This window comes from Microcebus murinus, chromosome 8 (genome assembly GCF_040939455.1).
Source record: "Microcebus murinus isolate Inina chromosome 8, M.murinus_Inina_mat1.0, whole genome shotgun sequence".
NCBI lineage: Eukaryota > Metazoa > Chordata > Mammalia > Primates > Cheirogaleidae > Microcebus > Microcebus murinus.
The window spans coordinates 105,382,196-105,405,286 of NC_134111.1; the positions used below are offsets into that span (position 1 = coordinate 105,382,196).

Sequence of the window (23,091 nt, forward strand, 5' to 3'; positions counted from 1 at the left end):
GGCAGGTGGCAAGGGGCGGCCCGACGGCTAGTGCCTTTATTATGGGTCAGTGTTCAGATGAGGAGCCCCACGGTCCAGCAGACTCACGCCCAGTGAGCCCATGGCTGGACCGAGTGCCTCCTCGCGCCAGCCCCCTGCTCCCGGAGGAAGATGTGGGGCTGAGCTGCCTCTTCACTCTCCCCAGACCCCCCACGGCAGGTGCTCCGGCTGCCCTGGGCTGGCGAGGGCCCGGGGGCAGGGAGGAGGGGTTCTCGTGCGGAGCCCCTTCCCCGTGGGAGAACATCTGCACGCAGAGGACACATGATGACAGGCCTCCCCCGAGAAGCTCAGAGCGCCTGGCGTCGCCCCGGTCCGTGAGGACCTTCTTCGCCGACTCGTGTGATGTCTCGTGGGTGTTCGGTGCCTGCTAGCAGGGAGTGAGATTCCTGGTGACGCTGAGAGCCGAATTTACCAAGGAGACGCCTGGGAACTCTGCAAGCCATGCGCCAGGGTTTGGGGTGGCCCGGGGTGGGGGCAGGCGGTCACTGGAATGCTCGCCGGGATCACAGCCCAAAGGGGACCAGGGTTTGTTTTTTTTTTGAGCACTTTAACGTATTATTGTAATCTTAGCTTTAAAATCACATTACTAATGATTTTCCCACTAAGATATAAAATGTGCAGTGGACTTTACTCTGCAAAGCAGCAGAACAGCTCCCTGTTTTACGACCTGCCCAGACCCTCTCATGGGGTCCGGGTCTCGGGGGCAGAGCGCTGCTCAGCATTCCTTCGGTGTTCAGTGCAGCAATTAAATACCCGGAGCGTGAGGGAGACTGTTTACGGGGAAAGTGGTTTCTTGCCACATCCTTTAGGTTCACCAAACACTTTCATTTATGATTCTCCAGCCATAGCACACAGTGTGGGGGAGAATTCGGATTTCTTCTCAGAGGATGCCGTTAGGGGTGCCAGTGCTGTAGAGACGAGCACCTATGTACGTAGTATTCCCTCTTCCAACCGGGAGCTCACCGGACCCAGAAGTCTAAAGAAGATTCTGGGCTGTTTCCTGGAGGCCCAGGGATGTCGGATGTTGGAGACCCCCGGCCACCATCTCAGCGTGATGCCCGTTCAGCCCACAGGCAGTTCTGGGTGGTGTTGGGAGCTGAGCAGGAGCCCAGGCGATGCCCTTGAGCTGAGCAGGAGGCCACTGATGTCCTTGAGCTGAGCAGGAGCCCAGGTATTGCCCTTGAGCTGAGCAAGAGCCCAGGTATTGCCCTTGAGCTGAGCAGGAGCCCAGGTATTGCCCTTGAGCTGAGCAGGAGCCCAGGTATTGCCCTTGAGCTGAGCAGGAGCCCAGGTATTGCCCTTGAGCTGAGCAGGAACCCAGGTATTGCCCTTGAGCTGAGCAGGAGGCCAGGTGATGCCCTTGACTGAGCAGGAGGCCAGGTGATGCCCTTGACTGAGCAGGAGGCCAGGTGATGCCCTTGACTGAGCAGGAGGCCACTAATGTCCTTGAGCTGAGCAGGAGCCCAGGTGATGCCCTTGACTGAGCAGGAGGCCAGGTGATGCCCTTGAGCTGAGCAGGAGGCCACTAATGTCCTTGAGCTGAGCAGGAGCCCAGGTGATGCCCTTGACTGAGCAGGAGGCCAGGTGATGCCCTTGACTGAGCAGGAGGCCACTAATGTCCTTGAGCTGAGCAGGAGCCCAGGTGATGCCCTTGACTGAGCAGGAGGCCAGGTGATGCCCTTGACTGAGCAGGAGCCTAGGTGATGCCCTTGACTGAGCAGGAGGCCACTAATGTCCTTGAGCTGAGCAGGAGCCCAGGTGATGCCCTTGAGCTGAGCAGGAGGCCAGGTGATGCCCTTGACTGAGCAGGAGGCCAGGTGATGTCCTTGAGCTGAGCAGGAGCCCAGGTGATGCCCTTGACTGAGCAGGAGGCCAGGTGATGCCCTTGAGCTGAGCAGGAGGCCAGGTGATGTCCTTGAGCTGAGCAGGAGCCCAGGTGATGCCCTTGACTGAGCAGGAGGCCAGGTGATGCCCTTGACTGAGCAGGAGGCCAGGTGATGCCCTTGACTGAGCAGGAGGCCAGGTGATGCCCTTGACTGAGCAGGAGGCCAGGTGATGCCCTTGAGCTGAGCAGGAGGCCACTAATGTCCTTGAGCTGAGCAGGAGCCCAGGTGATGCCCTTGACTGAGCAGGAGGCCAGGTGATGCCCTTGACTGAGCAGGAGCCTAGGTGATGCCCTTGACTGAGCAGGAGGCCAGGTGATGCCCTTGACTGAGCAGGAGGCCAGGTGATGCCCTTGACTGAGCAGGAGGCCAGGTGATGCCCTTGACTGAGCAGGAGGCCAGGTGATGCCCTTGACTGAGCAGGAGGCCACTAATGTCCTTGAGCTGAGCAGGAGCCCAGGTGATGCCCTTGACTGAGCAGGAGGCCAGGTGATGCCCTTGACTGAGCAGGAGCCTAGGTGATGCCCTTGACTGAGCAGGAGGCCAGGTGATGCCCTTGACTGAGCAGGAGGCCAGGTGATGCCCTTGACTGAGCAGGAGCCCAGGTGATGCCCTTGACTGAGCAGGAGCCCAGGTGATGCCCTGAGCAGGAGGCCAGGTGATGCCCTTGAGCTGAGCAGGAGCCCAGGTGTTGCCCTTGAGCTGAGCAGGAGGCCAGGTGATGCCCTTGAGCTGAGCAGGAGCCCAGGTGATGCCCTGAGCAGGAGGCCAGGTGATGCCCTTGACTGAGCAGGAGGCCAGGTGATGCCCTTGAGCTGAGCAGGAGCCCAGGTGATGCCCTTGAGCTGAGCAGGAGCCCAGGTGATGCCCTTGACTGAGCAGGAGGCCAGGTGATGCCCTTGACTGAGCAGGAGCCCAGGTGATGCCCTTGACTGAGCAGGAGGGCAGGTGCAGCGCTGGTCAGCGGGGGCTCTGTTCTCAGCTGACATTTCCAGTAGCAAGAGACTGTGCTGGAGGAGATGCCAGATGCCAGACCTTACCATGGCAGGAGAGGGGCTGCCAAGGTCGGAAGAGGGGACGGAGGAGCAGCATTTGGTTAGGACAGCCCTGAAGCCCTGGCCCAGACAAGCACATTAGCAGTGTCTAAGAACAGCTTGAATAATTGTAACAACCCACGGCAGAGGCGCCAGGAGGACTTCGATGCAAGGCTAATCCACTCACATATCTTGGAGTTTTCTTTCGAGTGCAGAAGAGGAAACGTTGGCAAAGCCGTGGACCAGGGGTGGGGACCTTTTCCGTGTTGGAAGCTGCATTAATTGAGCTGCAATTAAATAAGGCCGCATTCAAGAAACTTCAATTGGATATACTTAAAAATGTACATTATTTTGTAAAATCTAACTACTAGGTACATAATAATTTCAAAAAATGAAAACTATTTATTAATTTTAAAGTTAACTAACCTTTTTATGACTTTGTTGTGTGTGCTTTTTGTTGGAAAGCATTTGAATATTTGGTTGCAGCTTGGAGGTTCGCAGTTTCAGTTGATCCTCTAGGTGGGTGTCAGTCATCTGTGACCTTAAGGGCATCTTGATTTGGGTTGGGTAGGTGAGTGTAGATTCGAAGAAATAGTGGTTGAAAAGCAAGAAAGCGTGTTTCAGGCATGTTGCCAAAGGTGTGGGTATTCTACTGCATTTTTCCATAATTCGTTTGGATCTTAGCATCAAACATTGTGTCAAAAAAAATCATCTACTGAGAGCTCAATTTCATCTCTAGCTCTTTAGGTGCCCTGGTGATACCAACTAGCTGAGGCTGAAATGGTAATTTGAGTGATGTCATGATTCTCAAAGTCGGTGAACCTTTTATTGTGTTCTCCAATTAATATGTCTGCAACAGCTGCGTGTTCTTCAGATGATTTGCATATATTATCCTGCTCCTCAGTGACCTTTGCTAACTGGGAAAAATGTTCATTCTGAATTTCCTTTTGAAGAAGAATTTTTTTGAATTTTTTTTTGAATTTTTTTTGAATTTTTTTTTTTTGAATTTTTCTTGAATTTTTTTTTTGCCACATATCATATATAGATTTAGTTTCATCTTGCAAAGAAATAGTCAAGTTGTTTTGATTATTTGATTGGACAGGATATCACACAGAAATGTTGCATTCCTACAGAAATCGTCTTGCAATAATTCATGTTGCTGATTCTGTTCTGCATAAAATTTAACTGTCTTTTCTTGCAGAGATAAAATTTTGGCTAACACCTGTCCCTGTAATAGCCAATGCACTTTAGAATGATGCAGCAAATCCACGCTGAATACCTCAGAGTTCAACATTAGCATGTTACCAAACTGACAATGCCGTGTTGCATTTGCAAGAATATAGTTAACAATACTTACAACTTGTCACAAAGTGTCACTTAAAATATTAGATTTAGCACAGATTTTGCTGGTGCAAGATACAATGAAAAGAAATGAGAGTGTCTGGATCTGTTAATACTTTTGTTATCTGTGCAGTAAACCCTTCATGTTTTCCTGTCATGGAAGGTGCACTGCCTATACCTACACTCACTAAATTTACCAAATTTAGTTGAACTTCACGACATTTATCTTAAAAGTTGTTGAAGATGTCTATTCCCCGTGTTCTGTTCACAAGAGTGCCCCAAAGTGGGTGACTTTTCATAGCAAAGAAAATCTTCTGTTATGACCCAAGCGAAGTATAAAACCTGTGCTGAGTGAGTAGTATCCGTTGATTCATCCAAAGTGATGGAATAATATATATTTGCCTTTTAAATTATTGCACGAAGTCATTCTGTTAAGTTGAAGGCTAGTTCATCCTGCCGATCGGTTATGGTTCTCCTAGAAAGAGGCAGTTGTTCGTACTTTGAAACATGATTGGGGTCTAAGCATCTTACAGCTTCAACAAGACATTCCTTCACAGTTTCTGCATCACTGAATCACTTTCCTTTTATCCTGAGTATATAAGCCACTTTATAAATTGCTTCAGTGGCATTATTTCCAGGTCTTATTGCTGCTTGAAAGAATTGTCTTTATTTTTGCTTTTCATCTTTTAATTTCTGCAGTACAACCTTTCGTGCCTCTCCCTCTAGTTTAAAACATTTGTGGTCCTTATGAGCGTTATATGCTGACGAGCATTGAGATTCTTTAATGTTGACATTGCAGCATCACAGAGCAAGCAAATCATCTTATCTTTTTTTTTTTTTTTTTTTTTTTGAGACAGAGTCTCGCTTTATTGCCCAGGCTAGAGTGAGTGCCATGGCGTCAGCCTAGCTCACAGCAACCTCAAACTCCTGGGGTCAAGCGATCCTCCTGCCTCAGCCTCCCAAGTAGCTGGGACTACAGGCATGTGCCACCATGCCCGGGTAATTTTTTATATATATATATCAGTTGGCCAATTGATTTCTTTCTATTTATAGTAGAGACGGGGTCTCGCTCTTGTTCAGGCTGGTTTCGAACTCCTGACCTCAAGCAATCCGCCCGCCTCGGCCTCCCAGAGAGCTAGGATTACAGGCGTGAGCCACCGCGCCCGGCCAAATCATCTTATCTTTAGCAGAAACAAGATACTATTGCCATCCCCAATCCTCATTAAAAAATCTGTTTTCTTCCTTCAGCATTCTCTTGGTCTTCTTTGACATGATGGGCTGTTACGCAGACGGTCTTAAAAAATACTGTCGAGCTGTGCAGTTACTCACAAATGCGACTTCAGACAGAAACACAGTGCACCGTTATCAAAAGCTGATAACAGCCTAGTGTACTCGACCCCCATACACTCTCGCCAGCCAGCCTGGTGCGGCCGGCTGCACCGACCAAGAAGGAAAACAATCTCATGACCCGCCCCCGCCTCTCAGGTTGTCCTGAAAGCCTCGTGCAGGTACACTCTGCTCTGTGAAACCGGTATTTTTGCGGGAAAATTGTGTAAAGCGAGTCTTTTAAAATCCACACCAGAGGAGCTCAGTTTTGAAAGGCAATTTTCACTAAAGTCTTTTGTTTTACAAGTCATAAAACTTTTCCAGGGTGTAACCATGGCTTCACTTACTTGTTTACTAAATGTGGATCTCTATACGCCAGGCTTCCCTAAAGCAATTCCTATTAGGATGCTGAAAAGTTTTAATCATTTTGCACTTTCCCTAAGCACTGTTTGAACCTTAACTGTGGCCCAAGGTCTGCTGCCTTGTTTTCAGAGTCCTGCCTCCATTTCCGGTTTTGTCGACATTTTCTTCTACTTATTTTCATACTTTTTATTTGATTGCAGGGAAATATTTTGTTTTGAAGTGGCTTCAACCTGCGTTCTTTAAAACTGCACAGAACATCTGCATCACATCTATTTATTGACAAAGCTTGATTAAAGAGAACCTAGAAGGGGATGAGGATTTCTGGATCAAGGGCTGAGAGTAGCTGGCTGAATCCCCCCCATAATCGTGGACTTCGACCCCACTTTGCATATTCATGGGGTATGTCTGGCAGCAGAAATTACCTTAGGAAGTTAAGAGGGAGTTCAAATGGTAGTTAAATGCACTAAAAACGGTCTGGTGAGGGAAATATGGTTCCCACTTAAGGAGCAGTAGCCCCCAGTTGAGTCAGAAATACTGTAGCAAACATTTGGGGACTTTAATTCGCTACTCAGCTTTGGTAATAGCTCCAAAGTCTTGTTCAAGATCTCTAGGTCTTAGCTCTGCTCTCTTTCAAACGAAAGTATTCTTTTCTGGCTCCCACACTCAGGAATATTGTTGCAATCAGTGAAGAAATACATGGGAGCATTTGGGAAGAGACACAGCTATGCATGTTACATGTGCATGTCTGATTCCCACAGTGACTCACACAGGCTGACTCTACTGGGCAGGAAGACGCTAGAAATGTTCTTTGACACGTGAGTGGTCCTAACGTGCTTTCAGCAGAGTCCTGCTGCCCTCCCTGGGCACGTCCCGGCCACCCGGGTCCCAGGGCTGCTGTGGCTCCAGAGGGCACGGCCCTTCTCCGCCCACCCTCTGCCCGTGGCCAGCCCTGCAGCCAGCAGAGCAATCGCGAGGCCACCTTAGAAGTCAGGTCTAGAGGAGTCACCAGGTATCTGCACCCCCACCAGGGAGTCATTAAATAAGGACTCGGAGGAACTTGAGACAAAGGTGACCCTTCTTAGAGAAGAAGTGTGTGTAGGTGTATGTGTCTATGTGTGTGTGCACATAGGAATGTATGTGTGGTATGTGTGCATATGGTACATGTGTGCAAATAGAGGGCATGCATACGTGTAATATCGCGTGTGCGTGTGTATGTACGTATCCCAACTACACAAATACCAAAAGCACTAAAGCCACCGCCAGCCTGCTCTTTGAGAGCCCAACGTCCCCCCATCCATCCCTGTGTTTCCCGGGTCTAGAACAGTCCACACATACCGTGTGCATGGTAGATATTTGCTGTTGAGCGGCGGCATTCAGTGAGAACTCTGTTTGTATTTATGCCTCCGTGATGACTCGAGTTATTTAGCCTGCAATAAATAGTCACCCGACATCCCAGTGCAGCCAGCACCGTGACACGGGACAGCATTCTGTCCCTCACAAGCCGGCAGCCCCCGTGTCCATGACTGCTGTGAGGTGCACTGTGCTCCTGACAGATTTCCTCACACCGAGTGAGCCCCTACTACGTGCCAGGTGTCCTCCCACCTGCAGGGCAGGTGGCACCAGCCCGTTTTATAGATGAGGAGATGGTTGCCAAGGGAGACCCCGCCTGGAGGGCGCCAGGCTTGCGGAGAGAAGAGCGCCCGTCTGCGCCTTCGCCGCGGGGGTCCCCGGGGGAGCAGCGGGCAGGAGGGCGCCCCTGCAGGGCTGCGCTGTCAAGGAGCTGCGTGGGGGACACGCCCTTGAGCAGTGAGGGTCACCCTAGTGCAGGTGGAGCGTCCCGACCCTGGGCAAAGGCCCGCGGTGGCCTCTGCACGTGGCCAGGGAGAGGAGGCCACGGAGACGTGACGCAGCCCAGAGCCTGCTGGGCTGGGGTCCGCCGGGCCACCTGCCACCTTTGCTGTCCCCCGAGACCATAGCGTCCCAGACACCGACCACGGCCCTGCAGGACTGCCAGTCACAGCAAGAGCCCACAGCCACCCGGGCTGGCCAGGTGCCCTCTAGAGCCCAGCGAAGGTCAAAGGTCGGCGCGTCCCCAGCAGGACAGGAGCAGCGCGTTGCTCTCAGGGCTTTGCCCCACGGTCCCCAGATGAGGACCTGGTCACCACGAGCCAGCCTCGTGCCACCTATCCGCCACGGGCTGTCCACTCGTGAACCCCGTCCCGCCCCCGAAAATATTTTCCCCTCTAATGTGATATTTTTAGTCACCGTACGGGCATCTGTGAGCTGTTTTTACCCCAATCGGGCAAAGTCTGCCACACTGAGCGTGGGCCGGTCGATTTATTCATGTCACGTGTTTCTCAGCAGAGGTCAGTTTTATTCTCGGGGTGCAGTCTGGGGATCTGAAACGGGCCCAAGGTAACGGCGTCCAGAGCTTGGGAAGGAAGGCCGCGAGTTGCCGAGGCGCGTTAGTTAAACACCCGCCGCGCCGCCCAGCGCTCCGAACACCCGGGGCCTGAAGGCGCCTCGCCAGCCCGGGAGCGGCCGCCGGGCTCTGGGTCCCCGGAGATTTGGGGGCCTGGGCGCCGGCCCATAGCACCGTTCTCCCCGCCCTTCCTGAGGCTTTTATAGTCTCCTTGATATAGGTGAGTGCAGGCGCCACATTTCAAAAATAGCTTATCCTATCTGAGTCATCCAACAAACACCGCTCAATACGATAGGTTTAGGCAGAGTTATTTCTGTTAACAATTCGGAATTTTAAAGATTGCCTATTTTTTCAAGACTAATTTTGAGAACGGAAGCTGGCACTGGGGATGTTTGTAGTTTGCCGCCGGAGCCCGTTCTTTATTCCAAGCAGTTTTGTGGGCCCCATGTTTAAACTGTTCCCAGGAAACAGCCTCACTCCCAGCCTCGAGCTCCCCACAGCCGTGCCGCGTCCCGTTTGGGGAGCAGGCCCTGGTGCTCGGACACCCCCAGCTGCCAGCACCCCGCAGAGCCGGCCCTGGCGGCCCTGCCCTGTGTTCCCTGCAGCTGACGGTGCTGCTGTGGCCGGGGGAGTCGTCTCTGTAGGTATCCACGTGTTCCGTCTGTCGACGTTTACGAGTTCGCGCCCCTGGGTTTGGACCCGTGTGTCGGGTGCCGGCCCCGAGAAGGTTTCCAGCTCGGGCTTAGCAGACTGAGTCCTGCCAGGGACTTGGCACCTGCTGTGACTTGGGACAGTCAGCCCCGGTCTCTCCATCTCTGAAATGATGTCACCTGTCCGGACCGTCTCTACGGTTCTCCCAGCACCTCCAGCTTGAAACAGGGCCCTGCAGGGTGATTTCTGATGCCGCTGTCTCCCACCATGGGTTTTATCTGGACGCTGGATTTGGCGACGGCAGGAGAATTCATAACTCGCCGGCTGACGTAGCTCCTGGATTTGGAGGCCCAGGCACGGGAAGGGGTCAAGTCCCTCTTGCTACCTGGCGGCCTGTGGCTCGCTGGCCCCCAGTATTCCTGAAACCGGGGCGTGCCCTCTGCAGCGTCCTGGGGACACGTCCAGGCGTCGTGGAGAACCAGGAAGGTCCCGCTGGGCGAGGCAGGGTTCGAGTAGTGAGAAGCCCGCCGGCAGGACTCGGGGCCGCGCTGCCGCGGCGGAGCCAGGCTGGGGAGCTGTGGGCGGCCGGGGTGGGTGCGGAATGCTGTGTAGGGGCGTCCCTCCGAGGCAGTGGCGCCGGGCAGAGAGCAGGAGAAGCTGGCGTGGCCCCTGGTTCCCAGGCCCACCGCTCCCGCCAGGTGCCGGTCCAGGCCCGTCAGCCTGAGCCCCTGAAGCCAAGGCCAAGTTGGGAGAGAGACAGCTCGTTTCCAGTGGGCGTGACGTCCTCGCCCCCCAGTGCCCGGCAGGATTCCTCTTTCTCACGCATGGCTGCAGGCGGGGCAGAGGCGTGAGTCACGGGAGAGACAGGGCACGGCTGCCCACGTGGACTCCCGTCTGCCCGGCGACCCTCCAGACCCTGACGTGTGGCATCCAAAGTGTGCTGGGTGCCATCGAAGCAGGGAGGGACATGGCGCGCAGGAGACGTGACTGGCACGGGCAGCAAACCCTGGAGCACGGCGGCCCATGCTGCCGTCAGAGCAGCCGCCCCCTGACCTCACGAGGGCCCTGGCTGTGTCCCCAGCCACCAGTTCCGGAGACGCTCGAGGTCCCGTGAGAGCTGCTCAGAGCAGGCAGTGTCTGCACGTCCCTCTGCGTGGCAGTGGACACCGTCAGTCCGTTGGGGTCCTGAGGTCCTCAGGGAGGCTATTCCCAGGGGCAGCCCCCAGCACACAGAAGCTCTGGGGCCTGGCACTGTGGGCATGGTGGGCTCGCCGCCCACTGGCCTCGTGACAGTCTCATGGCCCAGGCCTCCACCTGCCTCTTTGAAAAGGGCCAGCAGCCGGGAGAGAGGGGGCAGAGGCCCTGCCTGTGTTGTCGCTGCTTCGGTTCAGGGAAAGCTCACCAGACAGCCAGGGCAGGGACACCCCGAGGGAGGGAGGGAGGCGCCCGGCAGGGGTGGGGGACAAGGGCGCCTGGGCAGGGCCATTGGAGGAAGGTTGCAAACGCCAGCGAGTATCAGAAGTCTCAGAAGTGCATTTTTTCTGGATGTTGCTGCAGAGCGAGGCCAGTCTGCCCGCCATCCCTCCCCTGGTTCCCATGGGGACAGTCACAGTGTCCTCAGACTCCTCTGAAAATGGAGGTGTAGGCAACGGAGTCAGACTCAGGTTGCAGGGGCTGCTCTGCGTCCCTCCTGCCGGCTCTTGCAGGGTTAGAGGCTGATTCTGAGCCAGTCCTGCGTGGGGCTGGGGCGGGGGCGCGTCTGCTGTTTGTGCAGCCCGGTCCCAGGCCCTGCTCACAGCGGGGAGAGGCGCAGACAGGCTGGCGGGGGTAAGGGAGCCTGACCCCCAAGGACACCTTTGGGCCCCCACCTGCCACCTCCCCCCCCACCCAGCACCCTGCAAGGTGGTGGGACCTGCCCGGGCCCTGCCAACCCAGGTGAGCCTGGCATCGGGTGTTCTCGTGGCTATGGCCCTGCCCACTCTGCCGGCTCAGCGTGCAGCCTGCTCACCCTCCCCGGTCGTCCCTGCCCTGGTCAGAGCTGGCCGCGGGCCTGGCCTGGAAGGAGGCTTCACATTCTCTACTGGGAAAGCAAAGCACTTCACTTCCTCCCGTCTCTGGACAAGGCATTCGTCAAAAAGGCGGCGCAGCGAGGGAAGGGGCTCTGGGGAGGGGCGGGTGGCGGCTTGTGCCGGGCGCCGGGTGGTGCGGGGGACTCTGCCCAGGCTGGCCGGCCCTCGGTGGCCAGTGGTCTCTGTGCACCCTCACCAAGATGGGGACCTGTTTGGCTGAGTGGGCGACTCCTGTCAGAGTCCCCCGGGGCTGTCACTGCGCCGCTGCTGCCCGCTCAGTGGGTGACGGCCAGGTGCAGCCCCGGGCTGGACTCCGACTGCATGGGCGGCTGCGTGACGCCGTGCCCGCCTGCCCGCCTGCTGAGGCTGGCCCGAGAGGACTGGGCGTGCGTCTGGGCTCCCGGGCACACCTGCAGCCGGCCGTCAGCGTCTCGGGGCTGGGGCGCCTGGGGTGGGGCCCGTCCCGACAGGGGCGGCGAGATGCCCCGAGCGTGGGTGACATAGCGCACGCACGGCGTCTCAGACTCCGCTGCAAGTGGAGTTGTGAGCAGTGCGGTCGTGATGTAGTTCCTGTGTGAGTGATGTCATGCGTGTGTGATGCAGCTCACGTGTGATGTCATGTGTGTGATGCAGTTTGTGTGTGGCTTCCTGTGTGTATGGTGTAGTTTGTGTGTGATGTCACGTATGTGACGTTGTAAGTGTGTGGTGTCATGGGTGTGACGTCGTGAGTGTGTGGTGTCATGTGTGTGATGTCCTGTGTGTGTGATGCAGTTTGTGTGTGGTGTCATGTGTGTGATGTCCTGTGTGTGTGATGTCATGTGTGTGACGTCCTGTGTGTGTGATGCAGTTTGTGTGTGGTGTCATGTGTGTGACGTCCTGTGTGTGTGATGCAGTTTGTGTGTGGTGTCATGTGTGTGATGTCATGAGTGTGTGGTGTCATGTGTGTGATGAGGTTTGCGTGTGATGTCCTGCGTGTGTGATGCAGTTTGTGTGTGATGTCATGTGTGTGACGTCGTGAGTGTGTGGTGTCACGTGTGTGATGAGGTTTGCATGTGACGGCCTGTGTGTGTGATGCAGTTTGTGTGTGATGTCACGTATGTGACGTCGTGAGTGTGTGGTGTCATGTGTGTGATGTAGTTTGTGTGTGGCTTCCTGTGTGTATGATGTAGTTTGCGTGTGACGGCCTGTGTGTGTGATGCAGTGCGTCTCGGCCTCAGGTCTCCTCTGAGCAGGGCGCCGTCCCCGGCCGTGCGTGATCTTTCCGCTCAGGAGGCGTCTGGGAAGGGCTGGAGACTTCGTGGAAGTACACACCACTCCGGGTTCCGGGCGGGGCCGGAGACTCCGCCTTCTCACGGCTCCCAGGCAGAGGTGCTGTCACCGGCCGGCAGCCGGCACCTGTGCGGCAAGGGCTCGGCGCCTCTGGGCGCGTGTGGTTGCTGGGTGGCTGCGGGCCGTGCCCCCCCTGCCCTTCTCTCCCGGGTGTCCGCGTGTTAGCGGTCCTGCGTTCCTGGAGTAGGAACAGGCTCTGTATACACCACGTGGTCGCCAGTGTCAGCCTGAGGATCTCCGCGCTCAGATTCGCAGGCAGTGACCTCCCGACTCTGGCTCCCGTGCCGCTGGCCGGGCGGCGGGGTCGAACCGTCTTTCCACGTGGGCACACCCGGTGCGGGTCGGGCAGAGGGAGTGTGGGAAACCTCTGTGCCTTCCTCTCGGTTTTGCTGGGAACCTAAACCTTCCCTGAAAAAATGAAGCCTCTGCTAATAAGTAAATGTAAATAAATAAAATGGGAATGTTTGATCGTCTTCAAATGCCAGAATAGTTTTAAGTCGTACAGACAGGACTTGTGTGTTCATAGAAGGTTCTGTTTCGTTCTCTTGCGAGACAGTCTGGTTGGCTGCTTCTGTGGGTGAGACACAGACCGTCGGTAACCAGGTGGTCATTGACCCGTTCAGGTTTCCGACATTTCCTTGAGTGTGTTTGGTCACTCGGACAGCGTAAGAATTAAGAGCAAAAGCTCGCAAGTCGGACTGTCACTTTCCATGGGGATGCAGAGGTTGCTGAGTGCTCCTTCCCTGGAAGTGGCAGGGGCCATACACCTGAGCATGCTCCCGTCTCCTGTCTCCACCCACATGGTCAGTGGATTCGCCGGGTATAGACTCAGAGGATCGCGATAGTCTCCCGTCAAAACTCGGGCACTCTGGAGTGCCATTGCGTAGGTGGGGCGAGCTCGTGGGAGCCACCTCGGGTCTGGTCTTTCGTCTTTGTTAAGTCTGGGAGCTGTAGGAGGTCGCCTACGAATGGCTTGAAGGATGGTTGGGTGGGTGGATGGATAAATGGATGGATGGGTGGAAGAAAAGAAAGAAAAGAAGTGTGGATGGATGGTAAATGGATGTGTGGAAGGATAGATGATAGATGAATAAGTCCACGGATGTAAGGATGGACAGACGGATGGGTGAGCAGGTGAGTGGATGGATGGATGGAAGGGTGGGGGGGTGAGTAGATGGCTGGATGTCTGGGTGGGTGGGTGAGTGGATGGATGGGTGGGTGGGTGAGTGGATGGATGGATGGGTGGGTGAGTGGATGGATGGGTGGGTGGGTGGGTGAGTGGATGGATGGGTGGGTGGGTGAATGGATGGATGGATGGAAGGGTGGGGGGGTGGGTAGATGGATGGGTGGGTGGGTGAGTGGATGGATGGATGGGTGGGTGAGTGGATGGATGGATGGGTGGGTGAGTGGATGGACGGGTGGGTGGGTGAGTGGGGTGACGGGTGGGTGGGTGAGTGGGTGGACGGGTGGGTGGGTGGGTGAGTGGGTGGACGGGTGGGTGGGTGAGTGGGTGGACGGGTGGGTGGGTGAGTGGGTGGACGGGTGGATGGGTGGGTGATTGGATGGACGGGTGGGTGGGTGAGTGGGTGGACGGGTGGGTGGGTGGGTGAGTGGATGGACGGGTGGGTGGGTGAGTGGGTGGACGGGTGGGTGGGTGAGTGGGTGGACGGGTGGGTGGGTGATTGGATGGACGGGTGGGTGGGTGAGTGGGTGGACGGGTGGGTGGGTGGGTGATTGGATGGACGGGTGGGTGGGTGGGTGAGTGGACGGACGGGTGGGTGGGTGGGTGGGTGGACGGGTGGGTGGGTGGGTGGGTGGGTGAGTGGATGGACGGGTGGGTGGGTGGGTGAGTGGGTGGACGGGTGGGTGGGTGGGTGATTGGGTGGACGGGTGGGTGGGTGAGTGGGTGGACGGGTGGGTGGGTGGGTGATTGGATGGACAGGTGGGTGGGTGATTGGATGGACGGGTGGGTGGGTGGGTGATTGGATGGACGGGTGGGTGGGTGAGTGGGTGGACGGGTGGGTGGGTGATTGGATGGACGGGTGGGTGGGTGAGTGGGTGGACGGGTGGGTGGGTGGGTGATTGGATGGACGGGTGGGTGGGTGGGTGAGTGGAAGGACGGGTGGGTGGGTGGGTGGACGGACGGGTGGGTGGGTGGGTGGGTGGACGGGTGGGTGGGTGGGTGGGCGAGTGGGTGGATGGGTGGGTGAGTGGATGGATGGGTGGGTGGATGAGTGGATGGATGGGTGGGTGAGTGGATGGATGGGTGGGTGAGTGGATGGATGGGTGGGTGAGTGGATGGATGAATGATGTATAGATGAATGGGAGGGTGGGTGAGTGGATGTATAGATCGATGGGTGGGTGAGTGGATGGATGAGTGACTATTATAAAACTCCTCCCCCTTAAGCCCACGCCTGCCTGTCCTTCTGGACACTTTCATTGGTGTTCCACGTGCTTTGCTGGGCCTGGGAAGGTAGAGTGCCAGGGGCCTGGTGTGGGAGAGCCGTGGAAGCCACTCTCTTGGCCACCCACTGCCCTGCAGCTCCGCCCACCACCTCGTCCTCGGCTGGGCAGTGGACACAGGGGACCGGGTGTGGGACGAGTGCCATGGGCCAGGTGGCCTGTATGCAGGAGGCCGCCTCGAGCCCAGATGTTTCACATTTGCCCAGAGCGCGGCCCGTGTGAGCAGACACGGCCCGGGTCGGGCTGACACGAGGGGCCAGGCCCCGGACTCTCCTTCGGGAAGACTGACGAACCTGCCGCCGGTCCTGCCGGAGCCCTGGGTCCCCTCCGGCACGTGAAGCAAGCCCTGAAACCCACCACGGGCTGGGGCGGCCCCTGTCATTCCTGGCTTTTCACGGGTGATACTGCGTTTCCCCTGCAGCGCCGGCTCGGCTCATATCAAAAGCTGCTGTAATGACTTCCTCCCGCGAGGAAGCTTCCATTTAGCTTTCCCCACCTGCCCCCCATTAATTATCTAATTACAACCACATTCTCCAAGAGCAGCCTCTGACTCTCTGCCCAGGGCCACTTAACAGGGCCGCTATGTTTGCAGTGCTCTGGGCGTGAGAGAAGCAGCGAGTGTGTGTGTCCACGCCCGGGTTCTGGGGGAATGTGCCGCAGCGTCTCAGAGCTCTGTCTGGCCCACACCGGTCTCTCGGGCTGCAAGGACACGGGGCCGTGGGGCTCAGCGTGGAGCTGGGCGTGGGAGGGGCTGGGGCACAGGGCACGGGACACGCGTCCACTCCCGACATGCTGGGGGGCAGCCAGTCATGTGACGCACACTGGCACACTCGCTGGGCTGTGCTCACACACACAGAGGACACACACTGACACACTGGACTATGCACACTCACAGACACACACTCACACACTGGACTATGCACACTCACACAGACACACTTGACACACTGGGTGTGCACACTCACACAGACACACGCTGACACACTGGACTATGCACACTCACACAGACACACACTGACACACTGGACTGTGCATGCTCACACAGACACACACTGACACACTGGACTACGCACACTCACACAGACACACACTGACACACTGGACTGTGCATGCTCACACAGACACACACTGACACACTGGACTACGCACACTCACACAGACACACCTGACACACTGGGTGTGCACACTCACGGGGACACACACTGACACACTGGACTATGCACACTCACACAGACACACCTGACACACTGGGTGTGCACACTCACGGGGACACACACTGACACACTGGACTATGCACACTCATGTGGACACACACTGACACACTGGGTGTGCACACTCACACAGACACACACTGACACACTGGGTGTGCACACTCACACAGACACACACTGACACACTGGGTGTGCACGCTCATGGGGACACACACTGACACACTGGGTGTGCACGCTCACATGGACACACTGACACACTGGGTGTGCACGCTCACATGGACACACTGACACACTGGGTGTGCACACTCACGTGGACACACACTGACACACTGGGTGTGCACACTCACATGGACACACACTGACACACTGGGTGTGCACACTCACACAGACACACACTGACGCACTGGGTGTGCACACTCACACTGACATACTGGGCTGTGCACACTCACATTTACACAAACGCCCTCATTCAGACGTGCACTGATACTCTCCCATGAATTGCACACTCGCACTGACATACACACTGACATTCTTGCATGCACACTCTCATGGGGACATGCATGCTCACGTGGACTCACACTCCCTTGGACACAGTGACACACACACTCAATGTCACCCGTCTCCGTGTCCAGCACCCCCACCTCCCTGTGCCCTCACACCCTCGCCAGGCCCAGGCGCCTCCCTCCACCTCTTCCCCTGCCGGCCCTGCTGGCGTGTCCTCCTGGGGGAGCTATTCCTGACCCCCCCCCAGCAGACTCCGTCCCTGCCTGGGGTGGCAGCTGGCACCGTCGCCCGCCTGCCCTGGGGAGGCAGTCTCGGTCCTGTCCGTGTGCCCCTTGGCGCGGCGCGGCTGCCGCAGGTACAGGGAGGTGCTGGCACCTCCGCGCAGAACAGCCTTGCCCGCCGTGGGTCCTGCGGCTGCTGGTCATTCCTCAACAGTCCTGGGATCGAGCACCTACCGCCCAGGCCCCGTGGTGGCACCGAGGACCTAGGGGCTCGTGGGCAGGCTTTCGGGCCCCCACCGAGGCCCAGGAAGGAAGATGCCCAGCTTCGGGGCGGCTGCACGCCGGCCAGGGAGTGTGGCCTGGGAGCACGGTGGGGCCTGCATGCGCCTCGGAAGCCGCAGCGTGCCCGCCTCGCCCGGGGCTCACGCCCAGGGGTCTCCCCGTCCCCAGGACCCCACTTCTGCGACTTGAGGCCTTGGGCAGGCGGCGTCTCAGATGCCCGGCCCTGGCCATCTCCCTCTTCTCCTCTAGTGGGCGTGGTGGGCAGGGTCCCCACACTGGCCCCACCTGGACAGCCCCTGCCGGGGTCCCCTCCCCAGTGTCACCCCGTCATGCCCCGTCTACGGCCCCGCTGGAGATAAGCCTGGCTCTGCAACTGATCCTTCCCTGTGGACGGTGGGCTCTTCCTGAAAGTGTGTGTCTGTGTGTGTGTGCGCATGTGTGCACGTGCTTTCGTGCATGCATGCTTGTGCGTGTGTGTTTGCTGGGCTGGGGTGGCCTTTGTCACTTGAACTGGCTTCTGACCGTGAAGCATCAACATATGTGATGAAACTGCATGTAACTGCACATACACGCCACGTGTACTTACATAGCATACACACAAGCACACCACACTGCCACATACACACGCACATACACACACCACACACCACACTGTGCACACACACTCCACACTGTGCACGCGCACTCCACACTCTGCACACACACTCCGCACACACACTCCGCACTGTGCCCGCACACTAAGTATGCCACAGGCCACATCACACACCACACTATACACACCACACTTCCTCACACCATCTGCATACAACACACACACTATGCCCCATCCCATAACACACATCACACACACACACACACACACACACACCCTTGGCATGCGACAGTGGCGTGTGGCTGAGCCCTGGCCGTGCCGTGCCGACTGTCTGGGAGTGACGCTGTGCTCCTGTTGTACGAGAGGACACCGGGCGGGACACCAGGCGGGACACCGGGAGGGACACCGGGCGGGACACCAGGTGGGCCCCCTCTGAACAATGTCTGCAACTTCCTGTGCGTCTATAATTACATCAAAAGCACAAGTTTCAAAAAAACTCCTCCCTTGACAGCTCCTCCCCCACCCCCCGAGGCTGGCCCATCCCTGCGTCCTCCCCGGCCTCCTGGGCCCCCGAGGCCCGTCACTGCCCAGCCCCCCACAGCCCCCACTCTGTGTGGAGAGGCTCTAGTCCCCAGGCAGCCTGCCGGGTCACCCACGGCCACAGCACTCGAGGCGGCCCTGGGCACCCTCATGGAGGGAGAACCTTCCACGGGGCCTCGGGCCGGCCGGGGAGCGGCGGGGGGCAGTGGCCGGGGAGGGGCGCTGTGCGCTGGCCCTGGCCTGGCCCGGCCCGTCTCGGGGCCCCTCAAGGAGAGCCCATCCCCGGGACGCCGGCGGCTCATCTCCCCTCTGCTTGTCTCCTAGACTGCCCGGCGGCGGCAGAGGCGCGCGGGACCGGGACCGGCCGGAACTCCTGAAACCTGAGCGACCTCAAGGCGGCCCCGCTCGGCGCAGGCTGAGACGCGGCCCCAGCAGCAGCGCCCAGGACGCCGGCCCCAGACGGGAGGGCCCCTGCTGCCCGCGACGTTGCCACCGTCATCCGCCGCCGTCTGGATTGGCTCCTGGCTTGCGGGGGGAGGCCGGATTCCCTCTGAAAGTCTGCATGTTCAGGAGCACGTCCGTGAGGATTTGGATTTCGGATTTGTATTTCCCTCTGAGTGCCTTTTAATGTATTTTTTTTAATAAAACAGAAATGCATCGCTGTACAGCTCTGTTTAGACTGGACCGCGGCCCTCGGAAAGGGCCGGTCCCCTCCCCGACCCCAGCCTGGGACCCGCCCCTGCCCCTCCTCCCCGCCGCCTCCCGGACCTGCTCAGCTGCCGCTGTTTTCATATTTTCTGTGTCGGTGTATATGTTGCCTGTTTGTTTTATTTATTGAGATATTTTCCGCGCTCAGTGCCTGCCCCGCGGCTGTGTGTTCCGCCCCCGCCGGCAACAATAAAGGTGTCCGTGAGCCCGGCCTCCCATCTGTCTTCTCGTCTCCGCCGTGCAGCGAGGCGCGGCCTGAGAGCCTCGGAGCGGGTTGAGGACATGACCGTCCCTGCACTTTGAAGGGAGCAGGGAAAGATGTGGGACATTTTATACGGTGCACGGCTGTAGAAATTTCCAGAAGCTGTAGCTCTGGCGTGGCTCTGAGAGCTGACAGCCCCAGGCCTGGGCGGTGGAGCCCGTCGCCTGCTCTTTGCACCCGCTCACGCCCCTCCTGTGTGCCGGCCCTGCTGCCCACGGCCAGGCCCGCCCCACAGAGCCCCTGCGCCCCTGCGCCCCTCCGCCCGGGTGGCGGTCCCTGCCCTCCCCGGCATGGCATTCATTGGCGCCACCCCCGGCTGCTTCTCAACACGGCTGCACGGCGCTGGTTGTGGGTCCCGGACCCCTGTCTGAGGACGGAGTGCTGGACACGCAGGTAAGGTGGGGGTCCGGCCCAGAAACCCCACGAGGAGCACGGTCTGTAGCCAGGAGGGACAGTCAGGTGGGGTCTGGTCCAGGTGGGGCCTCTGCACGTGGACAAGGAGTCCCACACCTGCCTGCTACTTCCTTGCCATGTTGGCCCCCGTGGACACCAAGGGGTTGCCATGGACCCCAGAGTGGGGGACCATGAGTCACCAGGTCACTACACTGAGCCACCAGAGGTGTGTCTCCTGGGGACCCCCTGGTGCCAGGGTCTGCTGGGCTGAGCTGCCACAGAACAAGGGACACAAAGACCCCACCCAGCTCCCAGACAGGAGTCCTGGGGTGGGGGTGGGGTCTCTGCAGGACCAGGGTGGCCTGTGAGCCCTCTTTCCCCTCCCACCCCAGGCCCGCGGTTAGCAAGGGCAGGGGCTCCAGGAGTGGCAGCCTGACCTCGGCTCCCATCACTCGGCAGCGCCTAGTGTGACCTGAGGCAGCACCAGCCTCCCCGGGGGCGGGCCCTGCCTGGAGGGGCCCGTGCACCTGTCTAGGGGACAGCTCCCTGTGACTCAGAGCCCACTGCATGCAAGCACATAGGTGCAGGGGCACACATGCTTGCACACACAATGCATGTGCACACACCTCACACACGCAAACACGCCCAGCACACACGTGGGAGCACATCTGGGCCCCTCGCAGAGACTCAGGGCGTCCCCAGTGGCGAGAGGTCCAGCCCTGCCTTCCACTGTCCCCAGGGCTGCTCTGGAGGCCTTCGGAGGCCATGGAGAAGACAGAGGTCACGTGACAGCGCTTCCAGAAGTGACTCAAACAGAAACACCGCCAGGTCACGCAAAGTAAAACTTACCGAGAGGAGGCCAGAAGGAGCCTCTTTCTTGATTTCTAAACTGCAAAGTCTTCCTCCTCCTGGTGCCCTGAGCCTCAAGGCCACTGTGGGCCCAGCCCTGCCCCTCGCCCATGGCAGGGGCCAGGGGCCCGGGTCCCATGCAGTGAGTGGACACCCTGGCCCCGATGGGAGCGTCAGGCTGGAGTCCAGGGGGCATCAGAGGAGTGACCCCAAAGGGAAGAGCTGAGCTGTCCCGGGGCCTTGAGACCCTTCTCTTCACCCCAGGCCCCTTCCCCACCCAGCCACAAGCACACGCGGGATGTCTCGTCCCTCCCGGGCCCAGCCAGTCCCTGCCCACTGGGTCTGCACTCAGCCTTGCCGAAGCCACCGCATCTCCAGGTGTCCGAGCCGCTCCCAGCCCACCTGCCACGCACCCAGGTGGCACCCGGGGCCTCGTCCCCTGGGGCGTTATCTCTGACTCTGGAGTTCCGGGAGCAGCCACCAGCCTGGCGTCCCACGGAATTGCGTGGCCACGAACAGTGGATCCACTTCCTGTTTCCACCCCACACGCATTCCCGGGCAAGGTGCAAAAAGAGGCGGGGCTCCCTGGGCTACACGCATGGTCTGCGTGTGTGCATCTGTGCGTGTGCGCGTACACGCTTTCCTAACGTGCCTCCGGCCCCAGCTCTGCGGGGCGGCCCCTCCCCACCCGGGCGTGGCCTCGGCTCCTGCTCTGGGGTCTCGGGGATGCTCCCCTGGGCCAGCGGGGCCCCTCGGTGGTCCTGGCCCTGAGGACAGACCCACGTGGGCTGAAGCACACGTTTCCAGGACACGAGTCTGGTCGGACGGCCTGGGAGTGAGCGGGACAGGACTGCTCTCAGGGCCGCTGGGCTCTCTCGGGGGGAAAACACCCCAAACCCACACTCTCCCTACCCTGTGCTCACGGGGGTCTGGCGGAGCCCTCAGGAGAAGAAAGCTGGCGGGTGCCTGGGTGCAGACGTGTGGGTTGGGGGTACCTGGGGGACAGCTAGCGCTGGCAAGACCCCCCCTCCGGCACCTGGCCAGGCTGTGGCACTGCAGGCCAGCCGTGCAGCATAGCCCTGCCCGAAGCAAGCCGGGCCTCAGTTCGCATCTCCTACCAGGCAGGGGTTCCTCCGCAGGTGGCAGCCGCCAGCCTGAAGCGTGGCCTTGGGCCAGGCGCTGGCCACGACCAGCGGGACTGGATGTAAGTCTCGCAGCTGCACAGGTGGGGCCGGAGGGGCCGGGGGCACTTGCAGGTCTCAGCTCCTGGACGCAGGCTCCACGTGAGCCTGGGGTCCCCAGGCTGCCACGAGGCTGGGTGGAGGGGGGTGCAGGGGGGGGGCTCGGCAGCACTAATGGCGGCTCGACGCCCGGCGCTAGGTGAGCCACGGGCCCTGGTGCCCCAGGGGAGGGGGAGCCCCCTCCCCCGCCCGGGACTCGCGTCTGGCTGGATGGGTGGAGCGAGATCCGCCGTCTGGGAAGAGCACGGCATGGGTTGGCGTGGGGTCTTCCCCATCTGAGGAGGGGCCCTGGGGAGAGGCCCAGCCCAGTCCAGGGGGCTGCAGAGCCGTGAGCGCGGCCTGCGTTCCGTTCCTCCCACCACCCCAAGGGCTTCCGAGCGAGGCTGAGCCCGTCGTGGAAACGCTGTGGCTGGACACTCTTCACACCTCCCGCTGTGGCGTGGGTGCCTCTGCCGGCTGCCCCACACGGCTCCACCTGCACCCCGGGGAAGCCTTCGACCCACAGCCTAGAATGAGGGCATCCGTCCTGGGGCAGGGCCACCGCAAGGGAGGATGGGGGAGGAAGATCCCAGGGCACTCGGCCCGCCCCAAACCCCGAGTCCTGCTTGTCTGCCGGGCCGTCCACGCTCTGCCTCCCACTTAGGTGCTTTGGCTCCGGGGAGGATGAGTCTGGCCCTCCATGCACGGACACCGCCTCACTGCCCCACGCCGCACAGGGCCACCGGGCCACGAGGAGCCACGAGCCACAGGCACCTCTGACAACACTTGTGGGACTGAACGCAAACACCTCGATGCACGAAAGGATAGGGGAGGTGCTCACCTCGGATACAGGGTGCAGAGGTCCACTCTGACCCCCACCAGCAGGAATACTCAAAGCACACTTTGCACCGCCCCTTAGTAACAGTCAAATCTCCCATGAGCTCAGATGGCACCAGCAGCTCTTCGGTGCCCTGTGCCCCGGTGGACTAGACCACCCTGCTCGGAGCCCGGTGTCCCTGTGATCAGCCCCAACACCTCCCTGCACCTGCTGCGGCCAGCCGCCCGCTCTGTCCTGAGTGACAACTGTCCACCGTGGTCTGGGCTGGACCGGGGGCTGCCTTTTCTGTGCCCCCCCACCCCCACTCTGAGAGGACCTGCCCACCCCCACATTGCAGTGGGGCCATCACCCACTGACTCAGCCATCCGGGAACCAGGACCGACTTCGTGGTGGGGGGGACGGAGGCCGAGTGGGAGCCCCAGGAGAGGAGGGGGCAGAGGGGCCGGGGCTGTGACCAGGCCACGCTGGGGTTCACTGGGGGATGGGGGTGTCCATCAACTCTACACTGCGGGATCCTGTGAGGTGGGAGTCTCAGGGCTCCCCAGAACCCCTCT

The 23,091-nt window shown here is 59.1% G+C and overlaps 1 protein-coding gene across 1 annotated transcript in view; it reads left to right on the top strand.

The window, feature by feature from the left end:
• TWIST2 (twist family bHLH transcription factor 2) overlaps nt 1–18,928 on the top strand; it is a 52,287-nt gene extending 33,359 nt beyond the window's left edge. The window contains exon 2 of the mRNA XM_012755738.3: nt 18,592–18,928. The gene's annotated coding sequence lies outside the window, so the exon portion shown is untranslated. The remainder of the gene's footprint in view (nt 1–18,591) is intronic.
• The last annotated feature ends 4,163 nt before the right edge of the window (nt 18,929–23,091 follow it).